The sequence below is a fragment of the Panthera leo genome, chromosome A1, assembly GCF_018350215.1.
Source record: "Panthera leo isolate Ple1 chromosome A1, P.leo_Ple1_pat1.1, whole genome shotgun sequence".
Lineage (NCBI taxonomy): Eukaryota > Metazoa > Chordata > Mammalia > Carnivora > Felidae > Panthera > Panthera leo.
In genome coordinates, this window is record NC_056679.1 from 27,701,262 (window position 1) to 27,711,116 (window position 9,855).

A 9,855-nucleotide genomic window follows, 5' to 3' on the forward strand; every position below is an offset into this window, starting at 1 on the left:
CAGCGTTTGAAAGCTACAGGCCTAGAGCACAGGTCAGCAAACTTTTTCTGTAAAGTGCCAGAGAGGAAATAATTCAGACTTGGCGAGCCTTATGGTCTCTGTTGCGGCCATTCAGCTCTGCTATTATAACATGAAAGCGGCCACAGACAGTACGTAAACGAATGAGCACAACTGTGTTCTAATAAAATCTTACTTATGGGTGCTGATATTCGAGTTTCATACAGTTTTCATGTCTCACAAAATATTGTTATTCTTTTAATGTTTTTCAAAACTGTTTAAAAAAGTGAAAATTAATCCTAGCTCAAAAAAGCAGGCAGTAGACTCAGTATGGCCCACAAGCCTGAGTTTGCAAACACTTGCCTTAGAACATCTCTGGTTTGCTCTTACTCAGGATGCCTTTGGCTGAGGCATCTACCTTTAGTTCAGCAATCTTTTCTTTCTGAGGCCCCCCGGGGTGATTACTTCCACACTCTAGGCCATTGATCTTCTCTGAAGCCATGTCTTAAGGAAATGGCTCCAACTGGGCCTTGGGATCGAAGAAGAGGTCTGTGTATGGCCCTCAGCCAGGGCCTTCCTTCTCCATGAGAACTTACTCAACCTCAGGTCAGCCTTAATGGGGGTGGATTCGGGCCACTCTGCTCCCAACAGACTGACGGTATAGTCCATGCTGAGCTGGGCCCCCCACCGACCCCAGTAAACCAGAAATAGGGAGTAGAGATGACCTCTCCAGAGCCATTCCAGGCAGGGATGATCTTGGACCAGGCCACATCCCTCTAGGTACTCCCCTCTAGACCTGTGCTCCCAGGACTGAGTGCTCCCAGGCCTGAGTGCTGGAATCACAGTCGTTTGTTTAGTGCCACTCCAAATCACATCTTCCGAGTGGGCTAGGGAACGAGAAAAATGTGTATCTTGGCACGGTTGAGAGAAAGCACACAGGGAACCGTGGGCTGGGAAGGGAATGAGCATTACAGTCTTCTAATTTAAAATTTTTTTTTTTAATGTTTATTTTTGAGAGAGAGAGACAGACAGACAGGGTGTGAGCTGGGGAGGGGCAGAGAGAGGAGGAGACACAGAATCCGAAGCAGGCTCCAGGCTCTGAGCTTCCAGCACACAGCCCGATGCGGGGTTCAAACTCACAAACCGTGAGATCATGACCTGAGCCGAAGTCACTCAACCGACTGAGCCACCCAGGCGCCCCAGCAGTCTTCTAACTTTAAAAGAAAAAATAATAACACCGAGTCCTGCTGCTCCCTGGAATACGACGTCATTCGTCTCCCCTTCTCTTGCCCATCCCCCTACCCCCCCCCCCCACCACCCAGGGAAAGCACAGATACCGTAACAGCAACCGGTATTTATTTTCCCATGCTGCACCCAGTCACACGCGCTTGCAGCCATTACACAGCTTCCTCCATCTCTGCCACTGCTCTGGGATTTGTAGTGCTTCCAGACTCCGGTGCTAAATGGCAAGCAGATGGAAATTTTTTTTTTTTTTTTTTTTTTGTACCATTAACAGAGGCAAACCATTTCAGGGCCCCTCGTTTCTGGCAAAGCTGTTGTTGTTGTTGTTGTTACGGACGTAAAGCAGAAAGGTGATGACTTGGTGAACTTCTTTTCCTGCTTCAGAATCAGAACAGAATCCCTCTCCTGAAAAAGATCAGGAACACAGTGCGTGTATCATTGTATACAAGGTTTTCCAGATGGAGCTCAGTGGGAGCCCTTCACTGGGGTCCAGGGCTGCAGCCTGAGCAAAAGAGTGGCTCCCTACCCAGAGACCGCATCACGCTGCACGGGAGAGAAGTGGGGATGGGGGGCTGGAATGACGGGGACCGTGTCCTCCTTAGCAGTGACCATGAATGGGGCACTCCGCACAAGAGATGATGAAATAGAGGCACGGAGAGATCAGGTAGCTCATCAAGGTCACCCAGTGAAGTGGCCAGAACCGATGGCAGGTCCAGGTGTATTTGGTTCCATGTTCCTTCAACCACTCCACGGCTCCCCCCCAGCACCCACTAGTCCTAATTAGCCCTTATCCTAATACTAGTACTTCAGGGTGCCACGCGCCACATGTTGTTCTAAGCACCCCACATAATTAACTCGTTTAGTCCTCATCATTGTATAGTAGACACCATTATTATCCAAATTGACCTGAGAGGCGGCTGAAGTGCAAAGTTAGCAAGTAGCTCAGTCACCATCTGAACCCAAGCCCACTGGCTTTAGACACTTGCTCTCAACCACTGCACTACGAGGCTTGGGAATGAGACAGAAGGCTAGAATCCTTGGTTAGCTGTGTGATCTTGGGCAAGCTATGTAATATCTCTAACCCCAGCTCTTTTATTTGTAACATGGGCTCAACAGGGTGTTAGCAGCAACAAGTAAGTGAACTGTCCCCTAATAGCCTACTTGCCAGGCAAGTAGCAGATGCTTTGATAAGTGGATGCTGTTATTTATTATTACAGAATCCATCCAGGCTAAAGAGAGAGAACCACGGACTTATAAATCTTTTTTAGCGATGTTTTTCTATGGAAGAAATACGTGTACACTATAGAGAATGCAGACGAGAATGAAGAAGGCAGCAGCCTCAAAATTCCAGCAGTATAAGATTAACTATATGCTTTTAATATATATCCTTCTGATGTTCTTCGATGCATATATATGCAGTTATTCTTAGAAGGTTGAGATTATACTCTACATTATGCGGTACACTAAATTGTGTATTATGACCGTATTTCTACATCATTAGATCTTCTTCTACAGTGTCATTTTGAAAAAAAAAAAAAAGATACAGTTTGCACTGAATGGTGACACTATAATTTTTCCTCTCAGTTCTTTATTGTTGGGTATTCGGGTGGCTTGCAGTTACCCCCTATTTTTTATAATAAGTAAGGCTTTGATGAAAATTCTTAAGTGTAAGAACACAGCCTTTCACAGCATTTGGTACTTAAGGGTCCCATTTGAGACCTGCATTTGAGTCCCTTTCTGGCTACGTATTTGCCACGTAACCTTAACAAGTTATTTGCCCTTTTTGAGGTTCAGTTTTTCCACTGGTGATCGAAGACAGCAACGCTTACAATGTCTTAGTAACCACCTCACAAAATGACTGTAAGGATTAAATTGAGAGACTCGGCATAGACCCCCAGTGTGTACCTGTCAGGTCAAATGATATGCGTATTTCTGAGATGCAGGATAAAATTGCTCTATTACTTTCCAGAAAGGTTGAGCTATTTTTATCCCTGCCAGGAGTGTAAGACAGTACCCGTTTCCTTAGAAACTTGATAACGTTGAATATTAACATAAAAAAAAAAAAAAACTCTGCTAATTTGATTGGCAAAGAACATTTCAGTGCTGTTTTAATTTACATTTCTGATCATGTGGATTTTTTTTAAATGTTAATTTTTTGAATGTTTATTTATTTTTGAGAGAAAGAGACAGAGTGTGAGTGGGGGGAGGACCAGAGAGAGAGACAGAATCTGAGGCAGGCTCCAGGCTCTGAGCTGTCAGCACAGAGCCCAACATGGGGCTCGAACTTATGAACTGTGAGACCTTGCCCTGAGCTGAAGTCAGACGCTCAACTGACTGAGCCATCCAGGCACCCCTGATCATGTGGATTTTTAAATAAATGTGTACCTATGTGAGTCCCGTGGTTCTACTGCCTGAGGAAAGAGAATGCCGAGAGTGACCAGAAATACTCAAAATGAAGGATGGCAAGGAGTTCTAAGATATGCAGCTGAAGGGGAGAGGCCAGTCTTGGAAGAATAACACTTCGTACACATATAAACTGTGCCTCCAGAGACCTGGCCTCCTATCAGTCTCTTTACATGGGGTTTTCTGGGAATTCGAGGCCCCCCAAATCCAACACCGGGGTTCTTGAGTCTCCGTTGGAGGGCGGACGAGGGAGATGAATCTGTTCTTCCCAAATGATTTGCCGCAAGCCTCCTAACCTGGCCCTGCTTCCTGTATGGCAGGGGCATCAGCTCCCACAGCCTCTGTTTCTGGTGCCCTTGCCTCCCATGGCCACAGGCATGGGGTGAAGAAGCAGCAGGACAGGTCTCTCATCTGCTTGATGATGCGATTCCTCTGGAAACTGTCGAGGAGAAAAGGCAAGCCAACTTTTGTCAATTAAGGAGCAGAAAAACTCTGGGAGTGAGTCCTTGGCTCTTTTTCATGACTTTATTCCAGCTCAGAGGAAAATAAATAAGCAGGGTATGGAAACAGGGCTGAACCTAGCCTTTATGAATCTATGTCACCAGACTTCTAGGATGTCACCCACACCCACACACGAACGTCAGTGAAAGATACATTCAATTCTGCCAAGCTCATCTACTGATTTATTTATTGCCTGAGGTCTTTTTCAGTGCACTTCTTACTCTGACCCAGAACCAGAACTACACTGATTCAGTCAGTCATGCCTGATGCCCGCTTCCAAGATCACTCTCCCCTACATTACCGGTGGACAGGCCCCAGTATCCTCTTAGTCTCCCAGGACATCCCGGCACTCTCAAAACACCACCTTTTGGCAGAGGAAGCCAATAAACTCCCTTTAAGTGACAGATTCCCCTTCCTTGCTTTTCTCCATTGTCCCCAAGGAAAAATCTTGTGCCACCTGTTGCCCCAAGGTTTCCTCTGACCAGTTTCTCAGGTCTTTGACCTCATTTGTCCCATTTGTTTGTCTTGCCACCTTCCTGTTCACCTCCAACAGCCTGTCTACCCTTAGGCCTTTCCGATTTTACCTCCCAAACATCAAGTCTCCTCATCTCTGATCATCAGCACTCTCACCTTCTGTCAGGCTGCCATCATTGCTCCCCAGGACTCGTGAAACTTTGGTTTCCACATTGTTAGTCTCCTCTTCAATTCGTTCTTCCCACCATGCTGGGAGATCTTAAAGTACCTCCCATTGGGTTCCCGTTGCTTTTAGGAAAGTTGCGAGGCTTCCACACTAGTCCCCGTGCACATCTTTAGCTTCATCTCACAGCCCTTATTCCCTTGGCGTCTGCCACCCTGACCGTGGCCATCTTTCAGTTTCTTGGACCATCCCTGTGCCCTCCTGCCTCTGCATCCTTCAGATCTCTACCCAAAAGTCACTTCCTCTCAAATGTTCTTCCTCACCTCCGTGACCAAGTCAAACCCCACACGTGTTCTTAGCCCTCCGTGTCATTTGTCTGGCATGGGTTCTTTCACAATTCATAAATTTACATTTTGTGTAATTATTTAACTTATAGCCAATTAGACTCTAAAATAGGTGAAGGAAGCATGGTGTTCTTACTACTATATTTCAAGCACACGTTTGGCATATAGTAAATAATCAGTAGATGTTTTAATTAAAATAATGAACGAAGAAATGGTTTAACAAGGACCGGGTAGTTTTCTCAAGAAATGCTAAGATTTTTCCTCAGAAATAGAACACACCCACCTATGTATGTAGGAATCTTCTTGGTTTTGTCACATTTAGGTAACATGACCAAGGAGGCATTTATCTTTGGGGTTCTATGAATAGGGAAAAGCACCACAGTTTCTATTCTTTTGTGCCAATTTTGTACATTATTATAATGATTTAGTGTGGGCATGGTTTAGGATAATATAATAAATGTGTTTAATTAATTTACTTCTTCTCCAATACCTCCTACCCTTAACTCACCCAACCAGCCCTTGTCACAGATTTATGCGGGGACCATTTCAGCACTACAGAGACAGGCTCTATCTTGCTGCCCCCATCATCGATCACTAGAAAGGTGTTTCTGTCTTTGTCATTACTTTGATGGTTCTCAGGAGTATTGGTCAGGTAGTCCGTAGAATGCCCCTCAATTTGTGTTTGTCTGATGTTTTCTTTATTTTTTTTTTAATGTTTATTTTATTTGAGAGAGAGAGAGAGAGAGAGAATCCCAAGCACATTTCATGGGGATCAAACCCACGGACCATGAGATCATGACCTGAGCTGAAATTAAGAGTTGGACACTCAACCAACTGAGCCACCCAGTAGCCCCTTCTTTCTTTCTTTCTTTTTTTAAATTTAAATATATTTGACATATAGTAATGTGTAAGCTTAAGGTATACAATATATTGATTTGATATATATTGCAATATGATTGCCATTGCAGCTTTAGCTGGAGAAAGGTTATTCAGGAACCTCTCTAATATCTTTGCGACTTTCTAATAAATATAAAATCATATTAAAATACATTTTAGTTAAAATTAAAGATTTTTTTCATTTGTAATAATTCTTACCCATATACATAGGTAAGAATTGAGCATATGGATGTTTTAGAAACATGTGCTGTATTTCCTCCAAGCTTTCTGCTTGGAATATGATCCTTTCTCCATCCATGTATTCTAATCTTACTTAAATTTCTAGGTCCAGCTAAAGTTCTATAAGAATAATCATCCTCTTTCTAGAGTAAGTACCATGTGCCAAACAAAGTGCTGAGCATATGACATGTTATTTAATTTCATCCTTAGTACATGGTGGAGTGGGGATCATTTTCCCTGTTTTTAAAATTAGTGAGAGAACCAAAGCTTAGAGACTCTGAATAACTCATTAGCATCATCTAGCGTGCTCCAAAATCATACATTTAATCTCACTGTGCCCTGCTGCCTCCATTTATCCCAGGAAGCAATTCTTGGTCAATTTTAGTCTTAGTGACCCTCTCTTCTGAATTGCTGAAGTTCCTTCCGGCTGTGACACTCAACTCCAGATTTTATTACATTATGTGCTAATTTGTTGGGGCTCCCTGTAGACTCCCCTTGCCTCCCCATTTCTCCTCGTGCTCTGTACATTCTGCTGAGGTCCATCTACATCAGGCAAGCCCCCTTGATAGTTTGCTTACCCCCCACCGTGGATGGAGAAGTGGAAAAAATGGAGCAGGAGTTCATTGGGGGAACAATCTCCATGAGAAGGATGGCCGAGGGCACATCCTATAACAAATGGGGTGCCCAGTGAGGCAGTCAAGCCTTTGGAAGTATTATGATAGTTTTGTTCACATTTGCACATGTCCCAAGCAAGCTGAATAATCATAAAAGGAAGTGTTGCATCCACGGGAAAGGCAAGCAATAGGCTCCTTTGAAAATAAACAACATGCATCTTATCGATGGGATGGCATTTGGCAAAATAGAAAAACATATGCTGTGGTGGTGAGTGTTAAAATAACAAACCACAGCCCAAACCAAGCATAACAAACCAAGCAGCTTGGTTTCTCTTAATTACAAGTTGTTACAGCTCTTTTCCTTTCTCGATCCTAATTGTCTCACAGACTTGTATGAGGAGGCTCTTCAGCCTGTATTTACATCATCACCCATGCACCATCACATTGTCTTGCTAACCAGTTTTCCTTGCACATGCTTGCTGGGCTTGGTTTGTTTTGTGTTTTTAATTGTATGTCCCACTGCTTAACTAACTTTTTCTTCAGATTCAATCCAAATTCCTAGCTGTGCTTCTGGTCATGAAGCTGCCCTCTCTCAAATCCTTTAGGTTGCAATCATCAGGCTAACTTGCTTTCCCTCTCAGGCACTGTGAATGAGACTTACTCCTCTGAGTCCATTTTCGGAAAAGCAGGTCAAAGTCATCAAGAATAGACTTCCTGAGTGGTGACTTTCTGTCTCGCCATTCATCACTTCCTCGTGAACAATGGGAAAATAAATTTCATGTGACTCTAGGCAGGTATCAAGCCAGATCCTCTGTTGAGTCCTGGGAGGATATAGGCAATTTTATGGAACTGGAAAAAAAAGAAATTTTCCATTTTTCAACCCTGAGATTTCTCCTTTCATTTTAAAATCGCAATTGCTTCCACTTTTATCATTTCAGTAAATCCTAGGAAATGATTCTGAGGAGTTTATTTGTGTAGTTTGAAGACGGAAGAGTGCTCCAGTGAGTAAGGGACAGAAAGGGGTGTTCCTAGTCCAACAGCAGGTGCAGTCTTTTCTCAGAAGTAACTCCTACCCTGTGAGTTGGATTTATTAAACCAGAGGTTATGGCATAGGAAAAAGTAATGAGCCATGTGGACCCGTTAGTTCTAAATTGCTTTCACCTAATTGTGACTCAGCTCCACAGGATGAAAAATCATCTGGCTACAGCCCATAATCAAGAGATATTCACACTACAAAAGAAAGTCTCTAAAGGGTGACCCCGGACTTGACTTGTAATTATTTCCAAAAGGCGTTTGAAAGCTCTGGCAGAGATTTTGACTTAAAATTAGTTGAAGGGAAGGAAAAATTCTTCCTCTACCCTTCAAGGTCTTCCAGCTGGACTAAGAAATTTACGTGAGACAGATGAACAGGAATAAAAACTCAAGTTTTTATTATGTGCACATGGAGCCCCAATAATGAAACTGAGACCTAAAGAAATTACCAAAGCAGACAGTTTTTATGCCTTTTGGACAAATAGACAACAGATCTGTGAGGAATTGATGAGACCAAAGTTAACATTGGGAGCTTTGATTGGTAAGGAATTCTAAACAGAATTTGGGCTGGGGTCGTAACTTAGAAAAAAGTAACAAGGGTTGTTTATGTAGCATTCTTGGTTTTAAATTTCCTATCTCTGGTAATAAGGATGTCTCTTTACTTCCTGGTACAGGGAGGGTACCTTTCACGTGGGAGGTTTATTTCCTGCCTACTGGAGGACAGAGGAAGATCTGAGTGTCCTTCTTGCACAGGCTGTCTCTTAAGTAACTTGTGTTTAAAATACTCAGTGTGACAAGGGGGCCCATTCTGGGGCAGCCTGTCCTTGGCCCCTACATAGTCTAATATCTTTTCTTGGTAGAATGGGCAACTGTCCTGCATCTTTGAGAAAGAGTGAACTGAGAACTAAGGTGGAATACACTGCCCTTGATTTGGCCTGTGGGATTTCAAACAGGACTGAGATTAACCTGCCGACATCCAGCTTCTACAGGGCAGCACAGCTATTTGCAGATGGAGATTGACAGCCTAACTGTGCCTATCTCCGTCAGAAGCCTGGCCCCTAGAACTGAGCCATCAACAGGAGCACCGCAATGTAGTCAGAACAGCTACTGAGCAAAGGAGCCTATATGTGTTCCCTCTGTGGAGAGAGAGAGAGACGCTGGCTCACAACACGGCCTTCTCAGCTACCTCCTTCTGGACAGAAAACAGCATCACCCAGTTCTTCAAGAATAAGCATAAAGCATGGGGCTGCTAAGTACAGGGGTGGGGCACCATGGACAAAATATGCCTGTTTTATTGTGCTTGAGAAGCCCATTCCAAGAAGAAATTCTGAATAGTTCAAATGTGACCCGGGCCAAAACCTAAGGATAAGGGGGAAAAGGAGCTATGCTAATTATGTTTCCAAACTCTACTCTGAAAATGTTGCCTTACTTGTCATCTAGGCTCAGCTTCATTCATTCGTTGATGCATTCACTCATTCATTCATTTGCTCATTCACGAGCCAGGGCCTGTGCAGAGCATGGGAGATAGAATGGTGAATGAGGCATGAGATACTCACAGGCTGAAGGGGGGGAGGGGGTGGGCGGGAGCAGCCTTGTTATCGAACCCACTGCCTCCTGAAGACTTCTTTTAAAATGACATCACAGCATTTGCTGTAGTTTTCTGGAAATAACTTGTTAACCAAATGAAGAAATGTTGCCGTACTTTGGAGAGTCAAGTTCAGTGGTGACACACCCTGAACAAGGGGCGTGCTAACAACTCACCCCAGTAGTTGAGGGGTACAGTCACTCAACTGAAGGCAACTGCTTTTGGGGAAGAATCTTGATAGAAATCTCTACAAGGTTAGTTCCTCGTATCGATGGCAGAGGGGGATGGTCTTCTGACCGAGTTTATTTCCAAAGGAATCCTAGGGGAATTCACCACAGCCCTTTGTGACTGGTGGGTGGATAAAAGAAGTAGAAAACCAGTCGG